At 36.4% G+C, this 17,697-nt stretch overlaps 1 protein-coding gene across 2 annotated transcripts in view; it reads right to left on the reverse strand.

Annotated features, from left to right (window-relative positions):
* Window positions 1-15,957, reverse strand: part of TFEC (transcription factor EC) — a 79,402-nt gene extending 63,445 nt beyond the window's left edge. Inside the window, exon 1 of one of the 2 annotated variants that reach the window (XM_066366143.1) lies at window positions 15,882-15,957. The gene's annotated coding sequence lies outside the window, so the exon portion shown is untranslated. Of the gene's footprint in view, window positions 1-9,831; window positions 10,065-15,881 lie in introns of those variants that run through there. The other variant, XM_066366142.1, reaches the window with a different exon arrangement.
* Window positions 15,958-17,697: the final 1,740 nt, after the last annotated feature.

The following is a 17,697-nucleotide window of genomic DNA, read 5'->3' on the forward strand; positions in this document are numbered from 1 at the left end:
TGACTATAGAAGCAGATGTCACAGTGATAAACATTGAGTCAAAGGATGCAGCAGCCGCTAGCAGCTGGAGAAGGCAAGGAAACAGACTCTTCCCTGCAGTCCCCAGACAGAAACTGAGCCCTGGTGAACCTTGGATTATAGCTCAATGAAAATTATTTTAGACCTCAGTCCTCTAAAACTTAAGATAATAAATGTATGTTAAGTCTCCGATCTTGTGGAATTCTATTACAGCAGCAATAGGGAACTAATATGTACTCCTTTTTAATTTAGTTCCAAGTTTTATATTCTCATTCTTGTAACATTGAGAATTTTGCTGATGGTTTTTAAGAAACACCCTTCATGGAAATGCTGGTAGTATGGGATTCTGCTATCATAGCTGAAGTCACCTGAGGAAATTTCTAACAAAGGTTAATTCCCTAAATCTAATGCTTTTAATTAACCTCCCAGTGTTACTAATTGCTCCAGTAATAGAAGCTATGAAGGCAAAGTGTCTTTTCTTCCTTCCTTCCTTCCTTCCTTCCTTCCTTCCTTCCTTCCTTCCTTCCTTCCTTCCTTCCTTCCCCCCTCCCTCCCTCCCTCTTTCTTTCTTTCTTTCTTTCTTTCTTTCTTTCTTTCTTTCTTTCTTTCTTTCTTTCTTTCTTTCTTTCTTTCTTTCTTTCTTTCTTTCTTTCTCTCTCTCTCTCTCTCTTTCTTTCTTTCCTTTCCTTTCCTTTCCTCTTTCTTTTCTTTCTTTCTTTTCTCTTTCTTTCTCTCTTTTCTTTCTTTATTTTTCTTTCTTTTTTTTTCTTTCTTTCTTTCTTTCTTTCTTTCTTTCTAAGTATGATTTCAAGAAAGTATATGTAGGGACAGGTGAAAATAGAAAAGCAGACAGAAGCCAGCTCACAAACAGGAATGAATTTCACTCTAAGTTTATATCCCTGATGGGCCACACAAAGCTTTTAGCAGGATAATAATGTGATCAACTAGCATTTTAGATATATCTTTCTGGTAAAAATATGGAGACCAAATTATGGAAAAAGCAGACTGGACACAAGAAGAACACTTAGAAATTTTCAGTAATATTTAAGGAGAGAAGAAATGAGGGCCCAAGTTAAGGCAATGGTATTTAATACTAAAAAACTATAGTGCTCACAAAAATAGAGGATATTTCATAATGAATATGAAGCAATAAAAACAGCATTTGATTTTTTTTATTAAACAAGAACATCAGAGAAGCAAACATGTCAAAGAAAGTTGTTTGATTATGCAAATGAGATGCAAAACTAACTTTTATTTTATTGGTGAAAATGCACTATATAAAAAGCTGAAAGAACTGAAGTATCTGCACATCCATTGATCCCCTAATTTTTGTGAGTAATATAGGTCAAATATAACCCCTAATACAGAGGAATTAAATAAAAAATATGTATAGAATTTTTTTTTTCAGCAGAGAGGGGGTGGAGAGGGGACAGACCAGACAGACAAGAAGGGAGAGAGATAAGAAGCATCAACTCATAGTTGTGGCATCTTAGTTGTTCATTGATTGCTTTCTCAGATGTGTCTTGATCGAGTGGCTCCAGCAAAACCAGTGACCCCTTGCTCAAACCAGTGACCCTAGGTTCAAGCCAGCAATCTTTGGGCTCAAATCAGCGACCATGAGGTCTTATCTACGGTTCCACACTCAAGCAAGCAACCCTGTACTCAAGCTGGTGAGCCTGTGCTCAAGCCAGCGACCTTGGAGTTTTGAACCTGGATCTTCAGCCTCTCAGGTTAATGCTCTCTCCACTGCACCAGCACTTGGTCAGGCTGTGTAATAATTCTGATTGGTTTCTACATGTAGTGAAGGAGAAGAAGATTCATATATGATTCTCTAGTCTGAAAATGGAAATGGTGGAAACGATGGCAGTTAACAAAATAAGGAGTGGAGGAGGCAAAGTTTTATAGAAAAGAGAATAATCTCTATGAAATCTGAATACCTCCCAAGAGGGAAACCTGATAAACAGATGTGTGGACTCAGAAATACAGATTTGGTTGCTAGCTGAGAAGTCATTGAATCAGGGTTTTAAATAAGGTTACACAGGATAAAGAATCAACATTAAAAATACAAAATGCCAAGTAAAGACCTTTGAAGACCATCAGCATGCAATACACAAGAAAGACTAAAGGAACCCCAAAGAAATATTTAAAAATTAGTACAGAATGACATGACAAAGACAAAATAGGATAAAGTTTCAAGAAAGAAAGTGGTTTATTTGAAACCCATGTAATCACTGATCAATTTTAAACTACATGTATTATATTTAATATTCTAAATAAATTTTTTTAAGTGGTTAACAAAATCCACTGCCGCAGGGGTGTGGAGAGAGAGCAGAAGATATAGTTGGCAAACTGGGAAGTAATTGGGTCACTGGTGTTTCTCAGGAGAGTGATCCCAGAGAGTTGGTGAAAACAGAAGTCATCCCAAAGAGACAAGAGGGACACTGTGAATTGTAAATCTACAATCTTATTCCTATCTTAATTTCAAAAACAAAAATACTGAGGAAAAAAGAAGGTAAGTAATATACCAAAGGACATAGTTAGTAATGCCAAGATTTGAACCTAAGAAGTCCAGTTCCAAAGTTTACACTCTTAATCAGCTTTAAAATTTTCAGAATGCTTGACCATAAAAAAGAGAAGTCTCGGGGAACTTCAGTTATTACAGATGGCTCTAGGGTAATACCTACATCTTTACATGTAGAGGGTAAAATTTAATTAAGGAGACATAATAGATACACTTAAGAAAGAACAACTGATTAAGTAGATGACTGAAAAGACAGGTGTTCATTGGGATCTAAAGCAAAGGACCTAGTTTTGGCAACAACATTTTATTTCTATAAAACAAGAATGTGCTTTAATAAAGATATTTTTTGTTTTCTGGAGAGAGAGTAGAAAAATTTTCTTTTTATATTAGATTTTCTCACTAAAGTTATAGGCAAATTTATCTGTTGAGAGTGGGCAGAAGTGATGAAGTATAAAGTTCAATGAGAGAAATAAAGTGTACAAAATCTACTAAATGAAATGGAAGAAGAGAGGAAGGCTCAGCTAAAACTGAAGATCTCTTAAATTGTAAAGGCTTCAATCTGCATATCATCCTGGGCTGTTTCCCCGGACAGCTGCCCGGAGACTGAGCTAAGAGACTGATTGGTCAAGGATATTAGGTATAACAGAAAAGCAATGGGGCAGGAAGTGATTCTACTCGTGAGAACTGACTGAAACGAGTGGAAGGAAACAAAGACCAAAAGGTGAAAAAACTGAATAGCAAATGAATCAGAAGACTCAGTCGGAACTGGCCCTGGCTGGTTTGCTCAGCGGTAAAGCATCGGCCTGGCGTGCGGGGGACCCGGGTTCGATGCCCGGCCAGGGCACATAGGAGAAGCGCCCATTTGCTTCTCCTTCCCCCCCCCCCCTCCATCCTCTCTGTCTCTCTCTTCCCCTCCTGCAGCCAAGGCTCCATTGGAGCAGGGATGGCCCGGGTGCTGGGGATGGCTCCTTGGCCTCTGCCCCAGGCACTAGAGTGGCTCTGGTCGCGGCAGAGCGATGCCCCGGAGGGGCAGAGCATCGCCCCCCCTGGTGGGCGTGCCGGATGGATCCCGGTCGGGCGCATGCGGGAGTCTGTATGACTGTCTCTCCCCGTTTACAGCTTCAGAAAAATACAAAAATACAAAAAAAAAAAAAAAAAGACTCAGTCGGAACTAAGAGAAAGTATAAAGAGTGAGAGAGCGAGGGAATTGGGAAGGCTGAGCGTTGTGGTCCCAGCTCAGGACATTGGATGATCCTCTAAAAGCTCCTGACCCTGGGAAGCAAAGCGCTCCAAGATCTACCCCCACTGACTTTTGTAACCTCATCCTTACTCCCTCCCATCGCTCACTAACCTTCTGCCTTAGGAAACCAATCAAAATTTTCATAAATGTCCACGCTTGTAAACACTGGTCACTTGCTTGATGGTGCCAGAAGTTCTACTATAAACGTAGAACTTTTATACTACTGGTAACAAATACTTGTCTATCAATGAGTCTTCCTCTTCTTAATGAGAATTATTTCCAAAAATTTTAGCATCAAATATGGTTTTAATTCTCTTCCTTACTCTTTATAGAATATTTACAATGACAAAATGGTGGTCGTTATTTTTTTATTTTAAATATGATGTTTTCATGACACTGAATCAAAAAACAGTGATACATGGCATACATAATTTGATTTTTAAATATTCCCACTATTTTAATAACTTTCACCACCAGTATCACAGTTTGTCTTTTCTGTCATTGAAAATGAATTTTTAAATATGCAGCCAGAAAATTTTATGGAAAGCAGAAAACTGGCATAGAATCCAAAGACAACAATAAATAAAATGAATAAGGCCTGTAGTATAATCCATTTTACAACTTACACAACATTCTCTTTCCACAGATCCTTTTTATGACCTCTTATGTATGATTATAGTCTCTTATTTCACATATTTTATTGATGAACTAACTAAAGTTATTAAAGCAGCACAAAGTTAAAAATCAATCCACCAAGACTGCTTATCTTTATTTTGATTTTCTCTTTAAAACAAAAGCTATGTTCATAATCACAGTGACAATAATGGCATACATTGTTGGCAGATATAGAGTTTGCTGTACCAAGGACACAGCAGGGAACACTTCCATCTTGCTGTGCGGAAGCCTCACAGCAAACCAGTGAGGTGACAGCCTTGTTCTCTGTGCATCACACGTAAGAAAGTGAAGATAATGCGTAGGTTAAAGAGCTCCAGAGCAAAGCAAGGGATTCAAATTCTCACTGGTCCACAGCTGAATCTTTGTTTTCTCATCAGAGTGATCATTAAAATGAAGCTGTTTGCCTTTCAAATTAACAAATATGTATTTCAAAACAATAATACCTAGTGCTAAGGAGGGAACAATACAACAAGCACCAGCATGAGTTGCTGCAAGGCAGGTAGATTTGTACATCTTTATTGCCTAAGGAAATAATCCTCAAGTGGAAAAGATCTGATGCATCAAGACAATCATTGAAGCATTATTAATAATAATTCTATAATGTTGAGAACATAGGACATTTAAATAGTATATACCCTTATAGACTCTACAGTGTTCTTCAAATTATGATATTTAATTTACTTTTACTCAGGTCAAGGGCTTTGTTGTTAAAAAATAATCATAAAATGACTAAAAAGCAAAAATTTTGAAAGCAAACCTAATATAGGCTTTGTCTTTATTAATCAAAAAGAAATTTAAATAGAATGATACATCAAGTGACTCTAACACAAAAGAAACTATGACTATTAACTATTAAAACTATTTTGAGAATAGTGTCTTCATTTTACTTATTACTGATATTCTGACCCTAACTTCTACCATTAAGCTTATTTAATAAAAATGCATGAAATAGCATTTATATCCTGAATATTCACAAAACATTTTCATAGAAAAAATTAGAGTTTTAGGAACATTGGAAAAGTAGCAAATGAATGTTTTTCCAATAATACAGGATATTTCAAATTATCAATGTAAATACACTAGGATACGCAACCAACAGGCCTAACTTAACACAATGTGCTTACAATGGACAATAATCTCATCATATTCTCCCCATAAATGTGAGGATAAATCATTCTCTCTATTTTTACAGTATGGTTTTTGTCTTGCCCAAACCTGGAAGTTCATTTCAAAGTAAATTTCTTAAAAGAACATAAGCATGGATACATAAAAGGCTTACTTCTAAAAGACAGCTCAAATAATAATGGCAACTTATTTTTTTTTTTTTTTGTCTCTTCAAACGTTTTGTTTGGTGTCTTGTTTTGCAGTTTTCTTTCTCTCAAATTTTTCTTTTCAGAAGAACTACTATTAGTGGCAAGGTCAACTTTTCCTTACCACAAATCATTAATGACTGAATTGGTAACCTGATATCTGAGAAGTCATTTGCTGTCATATTTCATCATCAACCCTTCAGAAGAGTAAGAGAATATGATGCCTTATTAGTACTTGGCCAAGTTAGGGTAGAGTTTCAATCTTATCGAACTCTATATGTGCATAGGGAAAAAATGTGATTGTTTTTCAGCCTATAAATATATCGCCAGCCTTCGCAAGTGGAAAGACATCTCACTCTAGAAAGTCAAACGTTGCAATATGTCACTTTCAAACTTCTCTCACTGGTCCCAGGAAAATAGGTACAGATTTCAAATAAAGTTATTTAAAGTAGATTCTGGTGTACAGACACCCACGTCCTCCCAAGTTAAATTTTCCAGTTAGATTGTCTCCAGTCAATCTGACCATTTAAACCTGACAGGCAAGCCAGTCAAATAAGCAGTCACAGTGGGCCAAAAATCTGTCAAAATGGTTTGCTTAACTGCTGATTACTTTTTGACTGACTTGAGTAGTCAAGTTAATCAAAACAGTCAAACCAGATTTCCTATGTATACACAGTTCTTAGCTCTTCCTGTTTTAGTAGGTGTGCCCTGTTTATATATTTTGAAAGGATTTTTATTAAGTTACATTGTTGGAGAGAAACAAGTCAAAAAAAGTTGTGAGCAACTAGTTGGATAATTAGGGCTCTCTTCAGAGTTGGTCCTCAGCTTCAGCACTGAACTCACTGAGGGTTCAGGCAGGAAGGCAGGGGGGAAGGGCAGACAAACAGGAAAGCACCAGGGAAGGACCAGAATTCCCTGCTCCCAACGTTTCTTCCTCAGAGGGTCAGAGGACTGAGACATGTGTCCTGACAAGGGAATGGGGTAGTTGTACTCTTTGAGATTAAATAAAAACACTTAGAAAGTACTCAATGTACGGTTTGGTGACATAGAGGTCACTGTTGATAACAGTGTTTTCCTCCTGCTGGACCCTCCCCCTTGCCTCTCTTAGGTCGCTCTCAGGCAGGCCCTAATTGATTTAAAAATGAAGGTGAAGATGACTAAATTTCTCTGCTTTCAAAAATGACAACCTTCTATTGCAGTTTGATGTGTCAAAAGCATGGGTAAAGCGGCAGCTAAGATGTCAGAATTAGCCCACCTGGCTTCAAACCTGGGTTTAGCACCGACAAGCTGAGTGCCTATGGGCTAAGTATTACCCTCTCATGATGCAAATATCCTCTGTGTCGTGAGTGCAATAATGCTGCTCAGTTCCTAGGACTGTCTGATTACTAAATGGTTTAATGTGAGCATGGTATTTTTAACAGGGTCAGGTCAGGGGGACATGCTGTAGAGAGGCATCTGACCACAGGAAGAAGGAACAGTTCAAGTTCAGCATAACTGTGAGAGCATCTTATTCAGATATTTTTATAAACTACTAAATGTATTTTATACCAGCATCTTAAGTTGTTTGCTCTTATTCCAATTAATAGTGTTACCATATAATATCTTCATAATTTATAACAATATTAAAAGGCATGTTCCTAAAGTTTCCATGTCCCCATTTCTGCAGGCATTGTCTAGGTATTTTTACCTTCACTTTCACATTTAATAATCATAAAACCCAATGAGGTATATAAGGTTTACATGAAGAAACTGAGAAGCCTGGGATCAAAGACAGGACCTGATTTGAAACCTAACCATCGTGCTTTAAAACCTAATTTTAATCTAATTTACCATGTTTCTAAGAGCCTATAATGTAATAAATATCTAATTAATAACAACTTATATCTCTGGTTATTCTAGCAAAGAAGAGTAGTTGATATTGCAGATTTAGGACTTCCTAAAGAGAACATGTCTATCGGGCCTCAGAAGGTGCTATAAGTATATCAGAGAAGACAAAGTGACTGATCCTACCATATCTAGGACCCATGTTCTTTCCACTTTCGATACTACTGCTTTGTGCTACAAAAGAATAAAGCAAAATGTCTGAAATAGAAAACTCACAATTTCCAAAGGACATGGGTAGAGTTGGACAGGATTTCAAAGACTGGTTAATTCAGCAAATACAAAGTAGAATGTTATGTTAATTAAAGAAATTTGGAGCATTAATTCAGATCCTACAAACTAAACAATTGTTGTGACATCAAAACCTTTCATGCTGTTTCTTGGTTGATTTTTTTTTGTCATAGATAGAGGTTGTAATCTCAGACAATAATGTACAAAAAGCATAGAAACTCTGAAGGAGCATGAATGAATGGTACCTCTGGGAAGAGCCCAGGCTTCGAGCTAAAACTCAGCATAGGGGGGTATAATCCAACATACAGGATTAACATCTCAGGAGATTTGCCCTAGGTCAGTTCATCTCTCTGTGATGCTTTATCCTCTAGATGGAAATAAAAACAGTGAACTCTCTTAAATGTGCCCTACGGTCTGATTAAAGATTGAAAAGGTCTCTAAAAATCTACAGCACTCCCAGTGAAAAATGCTAACTATCATTATCATTATTACACCAAATGCCATAATTTGGTCTCCTCAGATTCCCTTTTTATGTAGATTCCATCAAACTCTGACTTTTGACTTTTTGCCTCTCTGACCAAATCTCCAATGACAAAGCAAAGGGAAATGTTGAGGCAATTAGTGGGAAATGGAAGCAATTAATTCCCTTTTTTAGTGAGACCTGGCCTCTGTGAACTGGTTTAACCAAAAATAATCAATGACCTTTCTCTGACCAAACTGAAGCAAATCTACTTGATATTTGTCACTGGTTATCCATCTGCTGCTTCAACATTAATGAGTCTCTTCACTTTGCCCTTTTTTTTTATGAAAAGGAGCCATCTATTCTTGTCCTTTGTTACCTCTGCAACTGCGATTTTTGCAAATGTAACACAGTCAAAGACCTCATTATCCATATGTAAGCCTAGGAACCACTTTTAGCATCGCAGTGCTTTCTGATTTTCCCCAAACCTTCTTTCTGGAACTGTTTTCCCTTTTCTGCTTTAAAGACAAGATTATGTTCAAAAATGAATGAAATAGAACAACAAAGAAAAAGTTTGAATTGAAAAGTGGTCAGAAAAAAAAAAAGGTTGTGTAATTTACCTCTGTCTCAGCACCAAACAGAACTAGATACAAGTCCCTGCTCTATTACTCACTCACTGGTTACCTGGGAAAATTCGCTATTCCTCAAAAACCTCATTTTACTGAACAGTAAATATAACAGCTTTTGCCTCAAGGGTATTGTCAGGCTCAAAAGAGGTGACACATGTAAAGCCTTTCAGTACCTGATGAGAGCCCAATCAATTTTAGCTATTACCAACTGGCGAAGAAAAAAGATTTTATGTACTATAATAGAGCTGATAGTGATACTCATTAAAACTCTTCTAAGATACTGTATGTGCTACTCCAGCTGAGTGGTTAACACTTACTGACTCCCATTTATCCTCCAGTGGAGGATTTGATATTTTAGCGTATGCATTTATTTTTCTTTTCTACCAGTATATTCTGAAATACCTTTGCTTGCTATTTTGTTTTTGTTTGTTTTATCTTAGGAAAAATACATCTTAAGCAACTGATGAAGTTTTATCATACATTTCACTGAAATGTTCACAGTAGGACGGAATATAAGTGAATTTAGATACAACATAGTACAACCAGTGTTTCCTTTGGAAACAAATAGAAATGCCAATTAACTGGCAATAAACTTTTAGGAAATATGGAAAAGTAGGAAAGACCTATGAAGAAAGACAAATTAAAGGTTACTTCTCAAATTATGCAAAAATTGCTTCATTCTGTACTTGATTTTGCTCTGAGAGCTCTGTGCTAAGACAAAATCCTCTGGGGCTGTTTTCAGAAGAGAATATTAAGGGAAGAAAGGCCAGATACATGAACTAATAGCTCATGGTTATCTTCCATGCCCCGAAAATCTATTTGAAATATGGGATCATGGATTCCAAAGGAAGGAGAGAGGGTCCTACCTTCAGTCTCTGAGCTGGATTTCCAATGTTAGAGCTCCCGTATTCATTATAAGTTTGGCATCCCAAGAATAAATTCAGAACTATTCTTCAGGCACAGGAGACCTAAATTTTGACACTACCAGAATCTTTCTTCACACTCCATCCAGATCCCAGTCTTTCAGTCACCACACTGAATACTAAATATTAATTTAGCTTAAAATAGTCAGCAAACACACACACATGCACACACACACACACACACACACACACACATTGGAGAGACAAAGAGAGAGAGAGAAGAACTTACTCAAAGTCACATGGTAAGTTAGTAGAAGCTAAAAATGCTGAATTGACTTCCTATTTCACAGTGTGTTGTATCAGCACTAAACCAAGCAACCAAAAAGAAATCACTGAATCACTTGTAAATATGTGCGTGGCCCACTGCTTTGGTACCTAGGCTTTGTTCAGTTTAAGAGCTTATTTCTACAATGAAAAATGACATAGTCCACCACCTTCAATTTGCTTATGAAGGAGGTTCTATCATATTTTTAGAAAAATATATACTTGTCTTCTGTTCGTGCTCAATGTACAACCACTTTGCAAGTATAACCCAGAGACACATGCTTATTCTTGCTCTCTTAAAGCAGATACACTCTATAAACAAATGCTAAAACTAATGATTTCAGTACATGTTACAAATGGCTAGAGACAGCCTGCTAAACACGAGCAGATCAAGTGACTCCCCTGTGAAGATCCCAAGTTCTAATCAAAGACACTTGAATGTGTCATACTTTCCATAACCCTGCAAATGCTAATTTTTGATTTGATGCCTTTCTCCTGCCTTTTGCTTGTCTGGAGAATAGCTAATTATTTTTCAACATCTACTTCAACCATCATACTCTTGGACACTCTGCAAAACCCCAGACTCATAAGAAGTTCATATATACAGTGTGTCCGTAAAGTAATGGTGCACTTTTGACTGGTCACAGGAAAGCAACAAAAGATAATAGAAATGTGAAATCTGCACCAAATAAAAGGAAAACTCTCCCAGTTTCATACTTATTCAGTGCAGTTTGATGTGGGCTCACGCACAGATTTTTTAGGGTTCCTTAGGTAGCTATCCCATATAGCCTCTACAGACTCGTCACTGACTGATGGCCTACCAGAACAGGGTTTCTCCACCAAACTGCCAGTTTCCTTCAACTGCTTATCCCACCGAGTAATGTTATTCCTATGTGGTGGCACTTTGTTATAAATGCACCGATATTCACGTTGCATTTTGGTCATGGATTCGAATTTAGTGAGCCACAGAACACACTGAACTTTCCTCTGTATCATCCACATCTCGACTGGCATGGCTGTGGGCTGCTCCGCTGTATACACGGTGTTACATCATCATCTGCGCATGCGCACATGCTGCCACTCATCCTACAGAAACTGGGAGGGTTTTCTTTTTATCTGGTGCAGATTTCACATTTCTATCATCTTTTGTTGCTTTCCTGTGACCAGTCAAAAGTGCACCATGACTTTACGGACACACTGTACTTTTTTATAACACTTTCCAATGTGATTGTTGAAATGCAGTTGCTCATTGGCAGGTAACCTATCTGACACATCTTATCCTCGCAACCTAGTACAGCACCTGGTACACTCTTCTACTTGTATACCTTCAGCTTACCCAAACTGATGTAGATATTAACTAAGGAACTGATCAAGACAAAATCACACCTATGTTCTCCAGAAGGCAATATCATCAGTCCTCTCTCTGGGCAGACAACCCTGCCTGGTTTCTATGCTTAGGAGTCAATATGCTCAGAGATTCCAAACACTATACCCTCTAGATCCACAATAAGCATTCAAAAGGCTGGTTAAAAAATGGGTTTATTATTTTTTTTTTGCAGTAAAAACGATGTTTTAATATTTGAATGCAGAAAGAAAGTAAAGAAGGTTGATATGCTTATGGGAAAAACATTTAATGGTAGGTTTAATTCTGATGGAATGAAAAAATCCTCCATCCTGTGAGAAGTGTCTTCCACGTGTGAAGGACAATAAAAAGCTACAGAAGAGGAAAAACGATTGACCAAGTGGAGAGAAACATTTGATGGTATAACTAAAGGATTAGATGCCTCTTAGACTAAGATTAATTAAGAAAACTAAAAGTTTACCAGAAGTTCAAGTCTGATGGTACCAAAAAAAAAAGAAAGAAAAGAAAGAAAGAAAGAAAGAAAGAAAGAAAGAAAGAAAGAAAGAAAGAAAGAAAGAAAGAAAGAAAGAAAGAAAGAAAGAAAGAAAAGAAAATGAAAGAAAAAGAAATGCTGATTAGGAAACAGTGGCAGACTGCAAACTGTTCAGTAGGTTCAAATCCATTTGAATTTGCACAGGATCAAAGGGAGCAGAGCATATAAACTCTTAGCTGCTGAAGAATTCCCTACAGACATCAGCTGAGATCGTTACCTGCCAGGTTTTCAATGTAGTAGGTACTGTTCTAAATTTGGGGGGAGTGGGGAAAGATGGAGAGTGAGTTTGGGCAGAGGGAGAAAAAAATATAGCAAAATATAACAGAAAGTTCTGGCTCCGATTTTTATCTGGGTGGAAATATAGTGAAGAAAGCTGAATATCTTTCAGAACTTATTTTGTTATGAGCTCCTGTATTGGAAACACGTTCACACAAGAAGGAATAAAGGAGAACAGAAGGAGGGTGACAGGTTTCTTAGCCAGTGAGGAAAGTGGACCAGACTCTGGTCCAGCACGCAGGCCACCAGGTTGGGGGGGCAGTTCAGTGAGGGCGAGAGATGATTCAGAAACATTCTTCCACATAACTCAGGAATGCATACAAGGTGGCATGGGAATCCTTATTAACACTTAACCTCTACTTCCTAGACTCATCCGCTTCAATTGCCTTCTTAAATTCTATGCTTCAATTCTCCAAAACTGAAGAAATAAGAGAAAAACAGCAACCTAGTGGGTCTTTAAGATGTTCAGACTAAACCTCTCCCAGTATCCTGGGAGCAAGTACAATCTCGGGAGTAGGGCTTCCCCTCCTTGACCAATCTGTTCTTAAAGCTGGGCACCTGAGGAAATTCCACAACTTGTCTTACTGTTTTCACACGTGTGTGTGTGTGTGTGTGTGTGTGTGTGTGTGTGTGTGTGTGTGTGTCAGAGACAAAGATAGAAAAAGGGACAGACAAATAGGAAGGGAGAGAGATGAGAAGCATCAATTCTTTGTAGTAGCACTTTAGTTGTTCATTGATTGCTTTCTCCTATGTGCCTTGACCGAGTGCTATAGCAGAATGAGTGACCCTTGCTTGAGCCAACGACCTTGGGCTCAAGCTGGTGAACCTTGTTCAAACCAGATGAGCCCGTGCTCAAGCTGGTAACCTCAGGATCTTGAACCTGGGTCCTCTGTGTCCTAGTTTGATGCTCTATCCACTGCGCCACTACCTGGTCAGACTCACTTTTTAATAATACCGATTTCTCCAATTTTTCTACTGAACATGAACTACCTGTCTTACATTTCCACACCATTCTATTTTTGTTGATAAGTGGCCATGGCTTTCTAAGCTCCAATAAATACAGTTTAATAGAATCATAAAATTATCAACAGTCACTAAGGCCTTATAGACAAAGGAATATCTGCCAAATTTTGACATATCTCCAAACAATTGCACCTCAGCCCACAGAGTCCTTAACAGGGTGGGAATTCACAACTCTATAAAATAAAAAACACTTCAGGGCATTGGTTTCTTGTCATTCATTTTTCCGTAAGATTACTGTTAAACTCTCCCCACAGAGGTTATGTTTTTGAGGACACTTGTAATTTCTACAGCTTTCCTTATCCACCTTCCGCTGCATGCCTCACAGAGTCCTCTCTCTTATTAAACATAATCAGTAATACCTGTTCCGGAACTGTATTTTGCATTATATGTTTGTTTTGTTTTGCCAAATAGTATAAAAGTTGCAGTCTACTGTTTGTAAACATTACCTCTCTGCAAATGCTATCACTCCATTGCTTAATCTAATTATTATTACTGTTCTTGCTATAAGAATTAGTTAAATTTACCTCCATGAAAAATCTGGCATGTCTAGCTGATTTCATATAATTCTATTTGTAAGTTGACTTATAAAGAATTGAATAATTGCATTTCCACATGTATTATATATTTATTTATTGATATCCATCATTATTTCCTTTGAATCATATTTCATTCATTCATTTGAAATTATTGTTTAAGAATTTTTTTCAGCCTGACCACGTGGTGGCACAGTGGATAGAGCATCAAACTGGGATGTGGAGGATCCAGGTTTGAGACCCTGAGGTCGCCTGGCTTGAGCACAGGCTCATATGGTTTGAGCAAGGCTTACCAGCTTGAGCCCAAGGTTGCTGTCTCTGGCAAGTGGTCATTCAGTCTGCTGTAGCCGCCTGGTCAAGGCACATAGGAGAAAGCAATCGATGAACAACTAAAGTGCCACAATGAAGAATTGATACTTCTCATCTCTCTCCCTTCCTCTCTGTCTGTCCCTCTCTCTGATTCTCTCTGTCTCTGTCACCAAAAAAAAAACTTTTTTCAGTTTTTTATTTTCTCCTTTCTCCCTTCTAGCTATTCAAACCACTTTTTAAAAAATTAATATCTACTTACACTGTGTTAATTACTACAATTTCTAAAAATATCACTTATACTAGATGTGCATCACATGTAAAGTCCTCAAAGTTATTTTGGCTATCGAGATCTCAAACCCTGGTGCCACACTTATTAAAATTAAGCTGACTTTGACTTTTAAGAAATATTTTTCAGTTTGTTTCTTTTTTGACATCAGTTCCAAGTTTCAGTTCAACAAAATTCACTTATACATTGAACTATTCTACTACTTTGGAAGGAAACTAAAAATTTTAAAAATAAGAATAATTAAAGCCAAATAAATAACATGAAAATTATATATATTCCATTTGTTTTATAACCAAAAATTTTTTTTAATTTATTCTTAAAAAAAATACCAAAATTTTGGCTTGTTTAAGATAGCTTCCACCAAGAAAGTAAAAGATTTAATATTAATTCAATATCCAAAAGCTACTCAAAGGAATAAAGCCATGCCCAGATTCATCTAAAATAGAAGGGAAGCAGAACTGTTTGAAAAATCTTGATAATAAACTCCACATTCTGTTTCACTTTGCTTTGTTGACACAGGCTCTGAACAGGGAAGAATTGTAAAGGTTATTTCAGTCTCTTAAATGCTAAATGAAGTTTCCAGTAAATAAGTTACTAATAAGTTCCCTGAAATGAATTAAAGATGACCTCAGGTTTATTTTTCTCAAACTGTCTACTTCTGATGAAACATTGTAATATTGAAACTATGAAATTATAATTCATCTAAACAAATATATAGAAAAATATGTGCAGTTAAGTATGTATATATATGTGTGTGTGTGTGTATATATATATATATATATATATATATATATATATTCCAATATACACTCTTCAAGTCCCTAATTTAACTTTAACTATTATAATGGAAAACTATTGCTATAAAAAATTATTGTTTTGGGATACTCGATATCTCCTACACAAACTCTCTGGATTCAAATCTTCATTTAAAAATCCAAAAGAATGTTTAACTCTGGAAAAACAACAAATGCTAAAGTACTATCTGGTGTTCTTTCTGCTATGAATGGTAATTTTTTTTATATTTAAAAGCTTATGAAATATATATTGCTAAAATGTAAACAGAAATTAACACTTACTCAAAATAACGTATAAAATAAAATGTTAAATTATGTTCTTATTTAGTAAATATTTGAAAATATTGAACTGGAAGAAGAAATTGCTTTGGTTATCATGAACTAAAACAGTGATTTCTCCATTTTGATTAAAATAAGACATTAAGTTTTAGATATATTTTACCCAAATTACAACAAATCACAGTTGACTAATATCCTGACATCTAGAGACCATGCAAAACAAAACCATACTTATAAGCAAGCCACACATATCAAAGTAAAATCAGTATTGATTAGACTGTCTTCAGAGTTTGTTTAAAGCACAGAAGATAAACCTGCAGGTTTAGTTACCTACCAGCAAAGATTGGATTCTATCAGTGTTAGCACCCTCTTCCTATAACATAAGCACCATGCCAAAGAGACAAGCAAAGTAAAAGATCTAATCATGAATAATTTGGGCTGGTGGGAATCCACTTAGTAGAGGAAAGAGAAAAGAGAAGTGGCTCACTAGGGCATTTCCTGAAACTAGGTTGGAATTTCAGTTAAGGAAGAAGAAATGACACAGCAGTTTCAAGTCAGGGAACTTCCTCTCTTTATCTGAAATATGCTACCAGTCTGACAAAGAGCACTCCAACAAAGCTATTCCACCACAGCACTGTGGCCACCGCAAAGCCTCTTGTGTATCCAATTATTGGCCCACAAATAACATTGCTTCCCAGAAAAATGCACATGCATTATAATGATTATCAAAATGGACTTAAGATCCCACGTTTATTGCAGCATGTTAAAATCTCACATTTAACATTTCTTCAACAAACTGACCCGCACCAATTTTCAGTTTTTAAGAACTGCAGTTTTGTTTAGAGTATTACTAGATTTTGAGTTTTTACGTAAGGCCATCAAATTTCTCTTATTTCATATAATCACATTTTCCCTACATATAATTTTGCTCCCGTGTGACTCCAAGATAATATTTATCTTGTTCAAGAACATGTTATCTTCTCATGTAGATGGAAGGTATACAAGTCAGCTTATAAGATTTCTAACTTTTATTATTTTTCATAACCCAGTATTTTGGGGGTACATGAACACTATTTACTCACTGCCTTTACAAATGAAACTTCTAAAGAAGTCTGATTTTATTTACTAGTTTTCTGCATGGACTGAAACAATCTAAAGATAAGACTTTGTGCCCAAACTATCACTTGTGCTGAGAAAATTTGCCTTCTTTCTGTAACAATTATATCATTTGCTTATTTTACCTATCTTTAAAAACAATATATTTGAAGTAAAATATTCATGTTAATTACTGAATTTTTATGCAAAGGTTATATTCAAATTTCTCTTGCCTTTGTGTTTAAAAAAATCACTCATGCTACCCAGTTACATGAGCAGAGTGGATGTTGTCACGCCGAGAACCTCCCTCTGGCAAAGCTTCCGTTGCAGCTGGAAGACAAGCTCTCATTCACTGAAATGGTGAGGGGACATGGAAGCACAGACACCACCCATAGCATCTGCTCCTCCGGGTACTTAGGACTGATCCTGTGTCACACAGTAGACAGTGTACATTAAATAGTAAGGCTCAAAGTTCTTTATATTAGCCTCTTCATAAAAACGAATACAATATTTACTTATTCATTCACTCACTTATTCATAAACTTCTATGGAATACCTACCATGTATCAGGCACTAGGAGACAAAGATAAACAGTTATCGTCATTATACTGAAGGAGATAAAAATCTAATAGAATTTAGAATAACGGCCTATGGCTTGAATCAAAGACAGAAAAACAGTAATCTACTAGGTGATGTATGAAATAGCAAACAAAAATGATGAACAGAATGAAAGGATTATATTTTTACATCTGATTTTGGGAAAAACAGTATAATGAAATGAGAAATACTATGAAAGCAGGAATTGTTTGGTTTCTAAAGTCAAAATATCTGGGGGCACTAAAGTAATCATAATATATCATGTCTAAGTTAAATAATGTTGAATTTAAAAATATTAACAGTTCATACAGGAAAAAAATTGCTGCTTGCCAAGTGGCAGCTAAACACTTTTGGAAATTGACTTAAAAAGTAATTCTATAAGGAAGTAAAAAATAAAAAAGATGAGAAGATAGAATATCAGCCCTTCAAAAAAGAAAAAGCAATACATTTGTTATTCA

Source organism: Saccopteryx leptura, chromosome 2 (genome assembly GCF_036850995.1).
Source record: "Saccopteryx leptura isolate mSacLep1 chromosome 2, mSacLep1_pri_phased_curated, whole genome shotgun sequence".
Taxonomy (NCBI): Eukaryota; Metazoa; Chordata; class Mammalia; order Chiroptera; family Emballonuridae; genus Saccopteryx; species Saccopteryx leptura.